General features: G+C 37.7%; 1 protein-coding gene across 2 annotated transcripts in view; it reads right to left on the reverse strand.

The window, feature by feature from the left end:
- The window catches only part of CEP350 (centrosomal protein 350), an 86,739-nt gene extending 75,963 nt beyond the window's left edge, over window positions 1-10,776 (reverse strand). Inside the window, exon 1 of one of the 2 annotated variants that reach the window (XM_032226185.1) lies at window positions 10,535-10,776. The gene's annotated coding sequence lies outside the window, so the exon portion shown is untranslated. Of the gene's footprint in view, window positions 1-6,082; window positions 9,068-10,534 lie in introns of those variants that run through there. The other variant, XM_032226186.1, reaches the window with a different exon arrangement.
- Between the last annotated feature and the right edge of the window lie 5,525 nt (window positions 10,777-16,301).

Here is a 16,301-nt window from a genome sequence, read left to right on the forward strand (position 1 = left end):
TTAAATCAACTCGATTTAAATCAGAATTTTTAAAGGTCAACTGTCATCTCTGTCCCGCAGTGGCTCCTTCTCTGACCCACTGCTGACTCACCGACAGTCCCATTCACTTTAATGGGACGGCTGGTGAAGCGGCAGTGGAAACCCATTAACAGGCACTGCCATGATGGATCTGAAATGACAAGTACTCTTTAAAATTATATTTATAAGCTACTTAAAAGGGCTTAGAGGGTTTCACTTTCATTTTTACTGCTTGCCCTTTCTCCTCACACTTAGAGCATGGTGGTACAGATGCATTTCTCTTCAAACAATCATACAGTTTGCAGTGTACTTACATTGTACATACATTGATTTGCAAAACAATGGGATAAAACAGTATTCCTGAACTTTGTTTTATGATTTATCTCATGGTTACTATGAAATTGTGTGAATGCATCAATGCAGTGCATGTTATCTCAACTTGCAGAACTTGGATTCATTGAATGAGTTTACAAAAAATGTAAATATTGCAGAATATACAGCCTCATGCTACATAACTAAGCTCCATTTCATGCTAAATAAATTAATTAATGTATCTTAAGTAGAAAACTATCTTTAGTTAGATTTTTACTCCAAAAGCATTTTATTAAAATAAATTTTATAAAAATAAAAAAATCTGATTTAAATTTTAAAAATTCATTTTTTTATATATATATATATATTTTAAATCATTGATTTTTTATTCACCCTGGTTTGCAGATGCAAATTATGCACGAAACAAAGTATTTGTAAGCACATTAATTATAATAGGCTAAAAAATACTGTGTTTGTTGGGGTCTTTTAAAATTGCCTGAAACTTTTTAATGTAGATTTTGTCCTAACAGGTTTTTTTCCCTTGCTTGATGACTCTAATTGGGACTGGCAACTCCACTGTTAAGTAAAACAGTCACTAAGAGAGAAATCACATGAGCGCCAGTAAGAGTAACAGGAAAGAGACAGCAGTAGTTTCACATTTATCACTTTTAATTGCCTCCTAACCAATTCCCTCCCTTTGGAGTGATTATGTCTGCTTACTGCCTTCTACACATCAAAAACGATGCTGTGGAATACTGTATATATACAGGCTGTGCAATTTCAAAGTATCTCTGGAAAGTTCAGTAAGGTAAACCTGGTACTTGTCTACAACAGCTTAAAGTAGCCAAGTTTTGTTCTCCCATATTTCTCTTGATATGTCACTCTCACTTCCATATTTTTAAAAATGGGCAGAAGCCCTCTCTTACACACAGCTGAGCTGTACATAAGAAGCTATTTCATTTATTTTAATCAACATTCATTATTTGCAACAGATAGCATAGTACTCATACTTTTTCATCAGTATTTGCATCTCAAAATTTCTTCATCTACTTTCCCATCTTTAGTAATCGCAGAGCAAAGTTCACAAATTAACCTACTTATTCATTTGGCAACCATTTACTCTGCAATTCCTGTTAGAGTATCTTAGTGTTCAAAACTTTAATGTTCAAATCCATCTTGATGCATCATACAACCTAGCTAACATTTGCTGAAAATCATTAGGGTCAACACACTTTCATCAACATACAAAAGTATGCACATAGGGGCAAAAAAGTATTTATTCACCCTGGTTTGCAGATGCAAATTATGCACGAAACAAAGTATTTGGAAGCACATTAATTATAATATGATGAAAAATACTGTGCACGTTCTCCCACTTAAAAAGATGAGAGAGGCCTGTAATTGACATCATAGGCATTATCCATCTACTTTTTCCTACTGAACCTTGGAATTTTCTTATCCCTGCTTGGAACAATCATATTTTGTTTTCTATCTGAATTAATGCTTCTGAAACATACGTATCTTAGTTTTAATAAACCACATGAAACAATCCGTTTTATATACAGTGGGGCAAAAAAGTATTTAGTCAGCCCCCACTTAAAAAGATGAGAGGCGCCTATAATTGACATCATAGGTAGACCTCAACTATGAGAGACAAAATGAGAAAACAAATCCAGACAATCACATTGTCTAATTTGGAAAGAATTTTTTTGCAAATTATGATGGAAAATAAGTATTAGGTCAATATCAAAAGTTCATCTCAATACTTTGTTATATATCCTTTGTTGGCAATGACAGAGGTCAAACGTTGTCTGTAAGTCTTCACAAGGTTGGCACACACTGTTGCTGGTATGTTGGCCCATTCCTCCATGCAGATCTCCTCTAGAGCAGTGATGTTTTGGGGCTGTCGCTGGGCAACATGGACTTTGAACTCCCTCTAAAAGTTTTCTATGGGGTTGAGATCTGGAGACTGGCTAGGCCACTCCAGGACCTTGAAATGCTTCTTACGAAGCCACTCCTTCGTTGCCCGGGCGGTGTGTTTGGGATCATTGTCATGCTGAAAGACCCAGCCAAGTTTCATCTTTAATGCCCTTGCTGATGGAAGGATGTTTGCACTCAAAATCACACGATACACGGCCCCATTCATTCTTTCCTGTACACGGATCAGTCATCCTGGTCCCTTTGCAGAGAAACAGCCCCAAAGCATGATGTTGCCACCCCCGTGCTTCACAGTAGGTATGTTCTTTGGATGCAACTCAGCATTCTCTCTCCTCCAAACAGGACAAGTTGTGTTTCTACCAAACAGTTCTACTTTGGTTTTATCTGACCATATGACATTCTCCCAATCCTCTTCTGGATCATCCAAATGCTCTCTAGCAAACTTCAGACGGACCCGGATATGTACTGGCTTAAACAGGGGGACACATCTGGCACTGCAGGATCTGAGTTCCTGGCGGCATAATGTGTTACTGATGGTAGCCTTTGTTATATTGGTCCCAGCTCTCTGCAGGTCATTCACTAGGTCCCCCCGTGTGGTTCTGGGATTTTTCCTCACCGTTCTTGTGATCATTTTGACCCCACAGGGTGAGATCTTGCATGGAGCCCCAGATCGAGGGAGATTATCAGTGGTCTTGTATGTCTTCCCTTTTCTAATTATTGCTCCCACAGTTGATTTCTTCACACCAAGCTGCTTGCCTATTGCGGATTCAGTCTTCCCAGCCTGGCGCAGGTCTACAATTTTATTTCTGGTGTCCTTTGACAGCTCTTTGATCTTCACCATAGTGGAGTTTGGAGTGTGACTGTTTGAGGTTGTAGACAGGTGTCTTTTATACTGCTTACAAGTTCAAACAGGTGCCATTAATACAGGTAATGAGTGGAGGACAGAGGAGCTTCTTAAAGAAAAAGTTACAGGTCTGTGAGAGCCAGAAATCGTGCTTGTTTGTAGGTGACGAAATACTTATTTTCCACTATAATTTGCAAAAAAAATCTTTCCAAATCAGACAATGTGATTGTCTGGATTTGTTTTCTCATTTTGTCTCTCATAGTTGAGGTCTGCTTATGATGTCAATTACAGGCCTCTCTCATATTTTTAAGTGGGAGAACTTGCACAATTGATGGTGACTAAATACTTTTTTGCCCCATTGTATATCCATATCCCTAGCAACATACAAAATTTGGGCTCAATTGACAACTACCTGTATTATTCTATTTGCATTTTCTCACTTGCAGCTTTTTTACATCATTTTTCCACTAAAAATACTTTTTCATACTTCACATTACCATAATTTCACCCATTTCTGTGGTATTCCATAACATAATTCATTTTACTTTGTTCAATATAGATTCCAAACTTTCTTTACTTTTTGTTCATTCCAATATTTTTTCATACATATTCCTACTGTCAATCTCATTTCATTCTACTCATTTCATTTTTCTTCTTCACTTTCATTTCCCCCCCAAGATCTATTACTAAACAATAATCTGTTCCACATTTAGAAACACTCTCACCCTTGTATATTTCAGAAATTACTTGCTTAACAAACTCAAGTGGAATCAGCAACTCAATTATTGACTAATATGGTTGTTAAGTGAAACAACACATGACCGTGACTTGCAATTTTACAGCTGGATTCTCCACTGACTCCATTGATCCTCTGCTTGTTGGAAGCTGGCTGTAAAGTACGCAAATACGGATCATGTGACCATGGGACACTGCAATGGCTGCAAATGTGAGGACAGTCCTAAATTTATTTTTTCAGAACTGTTATAATTAGAAATGGTTGCTAAACAGGGCAGTCGTTAAAGGACAACTACATATATTCTAATATTTCATCATAAAAAAATCACATTCGTTTTAGAATTATTCCATTGCCACGTATAATATCAATAAGGCAGAGTTTAAAACAGACATTTTTCCAAAACAGATCCTCAGTAAACTATCACCATGTCATTCATGCTTAGGTCTCTAAATAGTCCAGAGATTTTCTGTATTCTCTCATCTTGTTCAAACCCATCTATTCAAGTTACCTAACATGTTTTTTCAATATTCCATGCCAATTCATGCTTTCAGACATGTTGGTCCTTTCATCCTTAATCAAACCTGAAATCAAATCTTCACTTCCTTATGTATATTAATGGTATCAGACAGAAATGGTAGATTAGGTTTTAGGAAATCAATCTGTCTACAGATTGTCTACAGGACTGGACTGTCTACAGATTGTCTACAGTCAATCTGTCTGCAGATTGTCTACAGGACTACAGACTGTCTACAGGAAATCAATCTGTCTACAATCAGTATACAGACAGTCCTCAATTTATGACCACAATTGAGTCCAGAATTTCTATTGCTAAGCGAAACATTTTTGCCCCATGTTATGACTTTTCTTGCCACAGTTGTTAAATGAATCAATGCAATTGTTGAGTTAGTAACGGGTATTAAGTGAATCTGTCTTCCCCATTGATTTTGCTTGTCAGAGAATTGCAAAAGAGGATCACATGATCTTGGAACACTGCAATTGTCAAAAATATGAGTCAGTTGCAAAGCATTTTAATTTTGATGATGTCACCATGGGGATGCTGCAATGGTCATGTGAAAAATGTTATGTCACTTTTTTCAGAGACATTGTAACTTTGAATGGTTACTAAACAAACTGTTGTAAGTCGTAAACTCATGATACATGTACAATGTTTATTTAATTTTAATTTTCATTGGCCTGTGGGTACAGGCTGTCAGATGTCTATCTCACATACACAATTATTGGGCAAGTTGTATTTTTGAGGTTTAATTTTATTATTGAACAACTACAGTACTCTCAGTCAATCCAAAATGTTAATAAACATCAAGCTTGAATATTTAAGAAAGTAAAAGTGAGGTTTTGGTTTTCTTAGGGGAATATCTAATATGTGTGCACAATTATTGGGCAACCATTAGCATGCAGAATTATTAAGCAACTAAATGAAAAATGAAAATGTTCCCATCTCACTCATTTATTTTCATCTGTTAAAGTGAGAATAATAAACAACTCAAAATTTACAAATAAACATTTCTGACATTAAAAAAAACCAGTGACCAATACAGTTGCTCTTCAATAACAGTCATAAGCCTTCCATTCATGGAGTCTGTCAGTTTTTTGATCTGTTAACGATCAACTTTTTCTGCAGCAGCAACCACAGCCTCCCAGACATTGTCCAGAGAGGTGTATTTATTTATTTCACTGTAAATCCCCCATTTAAGAAGAGCCCACAATTTCTCAAGAGGGTTTAGGTCAGGTGGGGAAGAGGTCCATGTCATTATTCTTTCATCTTTAAGGCTGTTACTGGCTAGCCACAGGGTGGAGTATTTCAATGCATGTGATAGTATTGTCCTGCATAAAAATCAGGGTCTTCTTGAAAGATGCAGACTTTTTCCTGTACCATTGCTTGAAGTGTCTTCTAAAATGTGGCAGTGGGTTTGGGAATTGATTTTGAGTCCATCTCCAACCCAAAAAGTCCAACTAGCTCATCTTTAAATACCAGCCCATATCAGTACTCCACCTCCACCTTGCTGGCATCTGAGTCGAACTGAAGCTAAGTACCCCATTACTGATCCAGCCACAGCCAGCAATCTGGTCCGTCAAGAGTCACTCTCATCTCATCTCATCTCATCAGTTCATAAAACCTTTGAAAAATCTGCTTTCAGATATTTTGTGGCCCAGACTTGCAGTTTCAACTTATGTGTTTTGTTCAGTGATGGTCAGGTTTCAGCCTTCCTTACCTCGGCCATGTCTCTGAGCACTGAACACCTTGTACTTCTGAGCACTCCAGGCAGATTGCAGTTCTGTAACATGACAGCATTGGAGAATAATGGGTTCCTGGTAGCTTCACGTTTGATTCTTCTCAAATATTTAACAGTTCATTTGTGTCTTTTTTTTCTCAACACATTTCTTGTGACCCTGTTGACTATTTGCAACAAAATATTTAATGGTTCGGTGATCACACCCCAATATCTTAGCAATTTCTAGAGTGCTACATCCCTCGGAAAGACTTTTTACAATGTTTGACTTTTCAGAGTCAGTTAAATCTCTTTTTTGGCTCATTTTGCCTGAGGAAAAGAAGCTGTCTAATGATTTTGCATACCTTGATATAAGTTATTGATTTCCTTAGGCCACACCATCCCTCATTACACAAATACACATCACCTGATATGTTTATATCCACTAAGCATTCAAGTTTATATAGCTTGGAGGTGGAAAATATGCATAAAATGATGATATGGTCAAAATACACACTTGCCTAGTAATTGCACACACAGTGTATTTGCTATATACAACATCACTTGCTAGAGTACAAGTCAATTTTGGCACATTTTGGACTTACTTGCAAACAAAATCCAGTCTTACCCCATTTTTACTAACATCATACAGTACTATTAAACTATATTTTTGAGTTTGCAAGCACTGTACTATTGCACACATCTTATCAATTTAGTAATATATGAGTGTGTGTACTCAGGGTGCATAGTAGAGAAGCCATGCTAAATAAAAATAACAGATAGAAATACTTTAGGAAATAATGTATAGATTATCCAGAAAATTTAGCTTTGGCTTATGAAAGAAGGAATGCTTATTAAAAAAACGAGACAATGAAAAAAGAAAGCTGCCAGGGATAATCAATGCAAGTAAATACAATCTTTCCAGCAAGTTCAGTTAGATTGCTCATTACAGATCCGGAAAGAGTCTAACAAGTATGGTTTATGTATTGGTGTATTTCTTACTTAATAGTGCTTTTAAAGTTCTATTTTTCTGAAACAAGTCAGTTTCGGATCTGCCATAAGTTATATTGGGGTATTGAAATGCATTGATTTTACTTTGTCTCTGTTTTGAGTCCTGATATAAAACTTGAGTGATAAATGTCAAACTAATTCTTTTCCTGCAAAGATTGTCCTATTTTTCTTTCACAGAATCCAGAGAAGCATTACTACTGGTAATAGTATATCACATTAAAGGAATAGTCAATAAATCTAAGGCTGTGTTCATTTCATGCATAACCAAAAAATGGCTAAGTGGGGAATACTGTATGCTCTACCAAGCACCTTGCATGCAACCACTGGTTTGCCACACATATGACCATAGTGGTACCAATTACATATGGAATTTCCAGGTGTCCAAAATGTTTTGTATGAATACCAGATGATATTTCAGACCTAAGGTACTCTACTGTATAGATCCGTGATTTTTTAAAATGCTATATCGAAACATTACCGATTTTTCCCAGCTCTGGAATCCAGATCACTGTCCAGAGATTATCCCTACTATGTTCTCCAACTGCTAAACAGGGAGAAAAATTAGATAATGAAGATTAGTGACCCTTTGAGAGCTGAATGCAACATAATTTCATTTTAATGTATGCCAATTAATGTACATTCAAAGTGACAATAAAGTTATTCTAAGTCTAAGTCTAGTGAATGATGCAATATTTCCTTGGCGCTGACCAAGTTCCCATTTTTCACTTTCAAAGAAATCCCAGGTTAACTTAACAGCAGAAATTTAACTCAAAATGTTAAGGTGAAATTTGAACAATCAAACCAGCTTCCATCATCAAAAGCAGTACAGCGTATTGCAGTCAAAACTAATATGAAATACAAGTACTGATAGACAAGAATTTTTTAAAAAGTCATGATTCATTTTGTAAATGTAGAATCTGTTAATACTGTTTCTGCTGAACTTATTCTTTCCTCAGAGTGGGCTCTCTATAAAAACTTCATTTTAACTTTTTTTAAACAAAAACATTTTCAGTCATTAAAGAACAGCCAGTCATAAAACCAGGAGTTTGTAATTTTTTTAAAATGAAAACCTTAATTGTTCCTTCTAAAACTTTAAAAATTATTCAATATTACTGTGGAGTATTATATTGATACTACAGGAGAATGAGGAAATGATGACTGACAGTGCCTTATGATAGTCCTACAATGCCATCTACTTGTTGATATTGCAAATTAGAGATGAGACTGATTCTTGCTTGGATTATACCTTTTAATTTTCAGCAAATCCAAAGCCATAGCCACGTTTGGAAATACATTTTATTAATGATTCTTATATTTGGCTAATTTACAGCTTTCTGCAAATTAACACTATGCATCTGGGTAACGTTCCTCATTATATTCTGTTAACATCAATTCTACATGGGGTACTTTCTCCCCAACCGTTTATAATTTTCTGAGAGAAATAAAGATGCGCTGACAGTCTGATACAACAGATAATATTGATTTCCAAATGGCTTTTGAACAATCATCCAATAAAATACATTAGCCAATTGAACACATACAAACAGGTAACTTTTTGTACCACGTTAAAATTGTACCAAATTCACAGCTCCAATGGCATGAAACATGGACAATAGGTCTACAAACAGCTAAAGCAAGACAATTACAACGTTCAAACACAGCATGCAAAAACAGATATCACCTGCTACCTCCCAACAGGGCTGCCCGTCCTATGGGGCATGGGGAAACATCCTTCCTTCTTTCCCTGAGTACGCTCACAGAAAGCAAAGTCCCAAGCAAAGTCAATTGGGAAGGCGGATTCACTTAAAAACTGTTCCTGACTTAACAACTGAAGCGGTTCACTTAGCGATGTGCGGCAAGGTAGGTTGTATAAAACGAGGCAAACTGCAACTGTGTCACAGAAAGCAACAGCAATTTTGGGGCCAATTGTGGTCATAGGTCGAGGGGCTACCTGGAGCCTGTAATATAAATATATGTATATTAGATTTCTTTTACAACCCCCGGTATGCCCAAATATGGGAGGAAGGTCACTACTTCCATTCTCTGTCCTTCGGCTCGTCACAAGAGACCATCCAGGCAGAAACCCAATATTTTTACTGTTGCCTTTTTGTTACATTTTGTTGTATTTGTGCTTGTAAAAGAAATCTAATAGATACCTTTCACCCTGGCTTCGCTGATAATGGATAAGAGCCTGTGGCCTAATGGCTAAGATTTCTGCCTAGTATGTAATATAGCCCAGGTTCAAATCCCAGTAAGGGTATGGCTAGCTGATGAGAGCTAAATAGCTTGAAATAGATCTATACTAGTCTCCCTTTATTTATTTATCAGCACAAATACAACATATATATGTATGTATGTATGTATGTATGTATGTATGTGACTTTAAACACACACACACACACACACACACACACACACACACACATATAAAGTCACAACCTCTGGTATGCCCCAATTATGGGAGGAAGCTAACTGCTTCCATTCTCTGTCAATCGGCTCGTCACAAGAGTCCATCACGACAGAAACCCAATATTTTTACTGTTGCCTTTGTTATATTTGTGTTTTATTTGTGCTGATAAAGTGCTGATAATTATTTGTGCTGATAAAGTCTCCCTTTATTTATTTATCAGCACAAATACAACATATCTATCTATCTATCTATCTATCTACCATCTATCTATCTATCTATCTATCTATCTATCTATCTATCTATCATCTATCTATCTATCTATCATCTATCTATCTATCTATCATCTATCTAGATAGATAGATAGATAGATAGATAGATAGTCTGAAACAGACTAAAACGCAATAAAAAGTAAATTCCTTGGGGAGAGAAACCTTACCTGGCCACTTGTGTTATTTTGCATACGAGTTTGTGCCACTAGTACTGATGGGAAGGCATGAAAATAAGTAAGTATCCGTATTTCAAGCTAGTTCTTGTAAATAATAAAAATGATCAGAACCACCCCTTTCTGAATAACTCATTTCTCCCCCCCCCCCCCAAAATCTCTCTCTATATCTCCATACAATGTAAAAAAAAAAGCTCGGGATTTTTTTCCTGGCCGTCCGAATAAATTTAGCTCCTTCTGGGATTCCTTCAGTACAAATGACCTGAAACAAGAGGTAGAAAAGGGCGTGTGTCTCTTCCCTAATTCGGGGGGGGGGGTCTCAATAGGAACCCGAGCTTCCTCCCTTTAAATCAGGAAGAAGCGGTTGACAATCCAGGCCGAACTGCAGAGGGAACGGAGCGCAGGGGAAAAAAAGGGGGCGGCGGAAAAAAAAGGAAAAGCCGAACCAGAGGTAACAAAACTCCGAAACAGGCTAGGAGCTTCTGAATCCCAGGAGCCGAAAGCCGAAACCCTGTCAAGTTCCTCTCGCTTCTCCCCCCCCCCCAAGCCCCTCAATTGGGTTTCAGCCCCACCGCCGGGAGAGCCGCCTCACCTCGCCTACCGCCGCTTCCGTTCCTTCCTCCTCCTTCCTGGCGGCGACAGAGGTTGTCGGCTCATTCCCTCAAACCTTTCGGGGGGGGGGGGATCGAGAGCTGCGGCGAAGCGAGGAGCCCAATACTCCTCTCTCCCTTCCAAGGAGCCGTTTAACAGCCCGCCGCCATTACCGCTCAGTTCAACCGACTTAGAACCGCCGGGGCGGGAGCTTCGGAATACCAAGAGCGGCGCGCGGTAGGGCGGGAGCTTGCGGCTGGGAATCTCGCGAGATGTCCTCGAGAAGAAGTCATAGACCTCCCCAAATACGGCTGTCGACGAGGTTTTGGTCTCTGGGAGGCTCCGGTCATCTTTGAGTGTGGCAGAGCCGGATGCTCCGCCCATTCTCTAACCCCGCCCCCCTCGCTAAATAGACATATGAACTTCGGGGTGGAAAGCCTATTAAATTGATGTATGGACTATATATATAAATATTATTAATAACAATAATAATTATAATATAAAAAACAAAATTATATACAGTTAAGTTTTAACTAATAAGGGGGAAATGATATGATATAGGACAGTGTTTCTCAACCTTGGCAACTTGAAGATGTCTGGACTTCAAGTCCCAGAATTCCCCAGCCAGCTCCGCCCATCTCTGCCCCACCCCGCCCCCCTCGCTAAATAGACAGACATATGAACTGCGGGGAAGAAATCCTATTAAATTGATTTATGGACTATATATATACATATTATTAAATAGACAGACATATGAACTGCGGGGAAGAAATCCTATTAAATTGATTTATGGACTATATATAAAGATTATTAATAACAATAATTATAATATAAAAAACAAAACGATACAGTTAAGTTTTAACTAATAGGGGGGAAATGATATGATATAGGACAGTGTTTCTCAACCTTGGCAACTTGAAGATGTCTGGACTTCAAGTCCCAGAATTCCCCAGCCAGCTCCGCCCATCTCTGCCCCGCCCCGCCCCCCTCGCTAAATAGACAGACATATGAACTGCGGGGAGGAAAGCCTATTAAATTGATTTATGGACTATATATAAAGATTATTAATAACAATAATAATTATAATAAAAAAACAAAACTATATACAGTTAAGTTTTAACTAATAGCGGGGAAATGATATGATATAGGACAGTGTTTCTCAACCTTGGCAACTTGAAGATGTCTGGACTTCAAGTCCCAGAATTCCCCAGCCAGCTCTGCCCATCTCTGCCCCACCCCCCTCGCTAAATAGACAGACATATGAACTGCGGAGAAGAAAGCCTATTAAATTGATTTATGGACTATATATAAAGATTATTAATAACAATAATAATTATAATATAAAAAACAAAATTATATACAGTTAAGTTTTAACTAATAGAGGGAAAATGATATGATATAGGACAGTGTTTCTCAACCTTGGCAACTTGAAGATGTCTGGACTTCAAGTCCCAGAATTCCCCAGCCAGCTCCGCCCATCTCTGCCCCACCCCGCCCCCCTCGCTAAATAGACAGACATATGAACTGCGGGGAAGAAATCCTATTAAATTGATTTATGGACTATATATATACATATTATTAAATAGACAGACATATGAACTGCGGGGAAGAAATCCTATTAAATTGATTTATGGACTATATATAAAGATTATTAATAACAATAATAATTATAATATAAAAAACAAAACGATACAGTTAAGTTTTAACTAATAGGGGGGAAATGATATGATATAGGACAGTGTTTCTCAACCTTGGCAACTTGAAGATGTCTGGACTTCAAGTCCCAGAATTCCCCAGCCAGCTCCGCCCATCTCTGCCCCGCCCCGCCCCCCTCGCTAAATAGACAGACATATGAACTGCGGGGAGGAAAGCCTATTAAATTGATTTATGGACTATATATAAAGATTATTAATAACAATAATAATTATAATAAAAAAACAAAACTATATACAGTTAAGTTTTAACTAATAGCGGGGAAATGATATGATATAGGACAGTGTTTCTCAACCTTGGCAACTTGAAGATGTCTGGACTTCAAGTCCCAGAATTCCCCAGCGAATGCATTCGCTGCCTGGGGAATTCTGGGACTTGAAGTCCAGACATCTTCAAGTTGCCAAGGTTGAGAAACACTGATATAGGATATAGTTAAATAAAGAAAAGATAATGATAATAAATTATATGCATGGAGGATTAGAAAATTTTGGTATTAAATATTATGGATGTTTAGCTAAAACAGGATATGAGGACTTAATGTTAATGGAGGATTTTACAAATAAGTAAATGAAATCAGAACATTGGTGCAATCAGAACATTGCGTGTGTTGAAGTTGTTTTAACGCAAACCAAAGATGCCTTTTAAAAAACAAGTTTACATCCTATTCTTATGCATGCCAGTGCTGTGTGTGAGGTAATTTAAGGTGGTTCTGACAAGTGTCGTTGGCATCTTCATATCCGGTCACATGGGTGGCAAGCCACTCCCATCCGGTCACATGGGCGGCAAGCCACTCCCACAAAGGAGGCCACACCCCACAGAGTAGGTTCGAACAATTTTTGAAACCCACCACTGGATCAGTGGGATGCATCTCGGAATAGGGATTGCTATAAAAGTGGTACAACATGATGATCAACTCTTTGATTAAAAAAAAAGTTCTACTGAATCTTTTGAAACCTGTTTTGGTTTTTTTGTAAAACGTAATTAGAATTGTTGTTTTTAAAATGAGAATTGTAATTAAGCCAATATATGCCTCTAAAATATCACAGAATTCGGAGATTTATGGTAGGAATGGCTGTGGCAACATTATCTCCACATTAAATTGTGGTGCAAGCTAATCATATTAATATTTTACTCAAACGCCTAGCTTCACAACTCAGGCTGAATTTACATAATAAAGTTGTTTTGGCTGAATATTCTGCAACCCACCCACCCCCACCTCCCAATGATGGATTAATATTGGGTATTATAGCAATAGCAATAGCAGTTAGACTTATATACCGCTTCATAGGGCTTTCAGCAATAGCAATAGCAGTTAGACTTATATACCGCTTCATAGGGCTTTCAGCAATAGCAATAGCAGTTAGACTTATATACCACTTCATGGGGCTTTCAGCCCTCTCTAAGCAGTTTACAGAGTCAGCACATCGCCCCCAACAACAATCCGGGTCCTCATTTTACCCACCTCGGAAGGAGGGAAGGCTGAGTCAACCCTGAGCCGGTGAGATTTGAACAGCCGAACTGCAGAACTGCAGTCAGCTGAAGTAGCCTGCAGTGCTGCATTTAACCACTGGGCCACCTCGGCTCTAATCCAGCCATTATAAATTATGGCTAATTGCTAATCCAAACATGACCAATTGTATTTTATTTAAAGAGCCATGGTGAAAAAACTTAGAAGATACGTGAAGTAGATCCTTGACCAGCCTAAAATAACACAGAGCTTGATGGGAAAATATTGAGATGAAGATCAATGTCCTGGTCTTGAGACCCCTTTTTCTCCTTATACTGGGACCTCCTGGATGTTATTCTTCACTTACATTATAAATTATGGCTAATGGCTAATCCAAACATGACCAATTGTATTTTATTTAAAGAGCCATGGTGAAAAAACTTAGAAGATATGTGAAGTAGATCATTGACCAGCCTAAAATAACCCAGAGCTTGATGGGAAAATATTGAGATGAAGATCAATGTCCTGGTCTTGAGACCCCTTTTCTCCTCATACTGGGACCTCCTGGATGTTATTCTTCACTTACATTTAAACTAGACATGCATGAGCTCTCTCTTACTTTCCAAAAGAATATGATTTAGTAGCAAGTGAGATGGAAATCAATCATTTCCAGTTTCTATCCTTTGCAATTAAAGTTACTCCATTAGCATTTTGTAGCTCCTTGTTGCCTATGTGTCCTCTACATTATTGTGTCCCTCGGTAAAATAAAATGAAATTTGAGAAGTAAAAATTATAGATAACGGCATGCAGAAGTTAAACTGTTGTATGCTGATGTACCTGAATACATACATTACACTAACTAAGCTACAAGCCATGATATATAAACCAAAACCAAAAACTGAGTTCATACAATACATAACGCAAAAACCAAACATATTTACATGACTTTGTTAGTTTATTTATTCAATTTCTATAGCCAAGGAAAACTCAACCAAGTAACTCTGGACAGCTTACAATTTTAAAATTATATATATATATAAATTATATATATAGAAGCAGTAGACTTCCTCCCATATTTGGGCATACCAGGGATTGTGACACTAAATACATACCTATTTCCCTGGCTCAGCTGATAAAGGAGGAGAACCTGTGGCTTAGCGGCTAACACAACTGCCTAATATGTAATACAGCACAGGTTCAAATCCCAGTAAGGGTATGGCTAGCTGATGAGAGCTAAATAGCTTGAAATAGATCTATACTAGTCTCCCTTTATTTATTTATCAGCACAAATACAACACATATATACATACATATGTAAAACATTCCAGTAAAATATTCACACAATGATATTTAATTATATACTGTATCTAGAATGAAACATAAAATTGAAATAACTGCCATTAATATTGCCTTCTTTCTAACATTCTACCACAGGGGTGTTAAACTCGTGTTGTCACGGCAGCACCACGTTAACGTATCAGGACTTTTTCCCCCTTGGCTAAACCGGGCATGGGTGTGGCCAGCGTGTCCCACATCTGGCCCGCGGCCCGCGAGTTTGACAGCCCTGTTCTACCATATAAGTCTAATGTAGTTCAGGTATGACCTTGAACTGATATTTGAAAACTTTTTAAACAAGGCATATGTGAAAACTGGATACACAATGACATTTGTGTACAACAGGGCTGTATACCACCTAAGATTCTAATATAAAAGTTGCTTTGAGATGTACAGTGTATATGTGGTCACATAGAGCCAGCCTTTAGCTCCTTAAACAAATATGTCATGTACCAGAAATATGCTGTGGTGAGCAACCGTATGAATCCAGGGGAAGAAGATCTAGACAGGTGCTAAACATTAATGCTTTTGCATGCTCCCTTTCATACCATTGAAGCTGAAGGAGTCTGTCACAACACACAATTACCAATATTCACTTATAAACAGAACAAAACATCCTCAGTATTTTTGGGGGAGTGCCAGCATATACCAAATTTTGGTCACACACTGTACTAAGTACTAAAGTTATACCAAAGATGCTTTATCAAGAAGCAACTGAGTTAATAAAATGCACATCAATAATACAATAATTCATCCTCCCATATTTTATATTTTTCATCGTATTTTTTGCTGATGTGAGAATGTGCAAATATCTATGTTACATATAAAGCCATGTAACAAACAGAAGCAGAAATTCTTAGTCACAAAAAGCTTTAACATCCACACAGCAGTGTAAAAGAAATTGATTGTTTAGGTGCCATCAAATAAATGTCAGCTTTTAGCGATTAGATAAATAGACTTTCTCTAGGATGATCTGTCTTCAAAATGGACTTTCAGTTCACTGCTGTTGCAATTGAATTTTGTCACCTTGCTCCAGTGGTGGGTTTCAAAAATCGTTGGAACCTACTCTGTGGGTGTGGCCTCCTTTGTGGGAGTGGCTTGCCACCCATGTGACCGGATGGGAGTCAAGTGTAAAGTGGCTCTTACAAATCATAAGGATAAGGTTTTAACTTACACTATTTCTACCCCCCCCAAAGGAATAAAGGGGGGGGGGGTAGGATGATGTACTCAACTTTCAAGGCCCATTTCTTAAAATACTTGAAAAATCTAGCCA

Source organism: Thamnophis elegans, chromosome 11, assembly GCF_009769535.1.
Source record: "Thamnophis elegans isolate rThaEle1 chromosome 11, rThaEle1.pri, whole genome shotgun sequence".
Classification (NCBI taxonomy): Eukaryota; Metazoa; Chordata; class Lepidosauria; order Squamata; family Colubridae; genus Thamnophis; species Thamnophis elegans.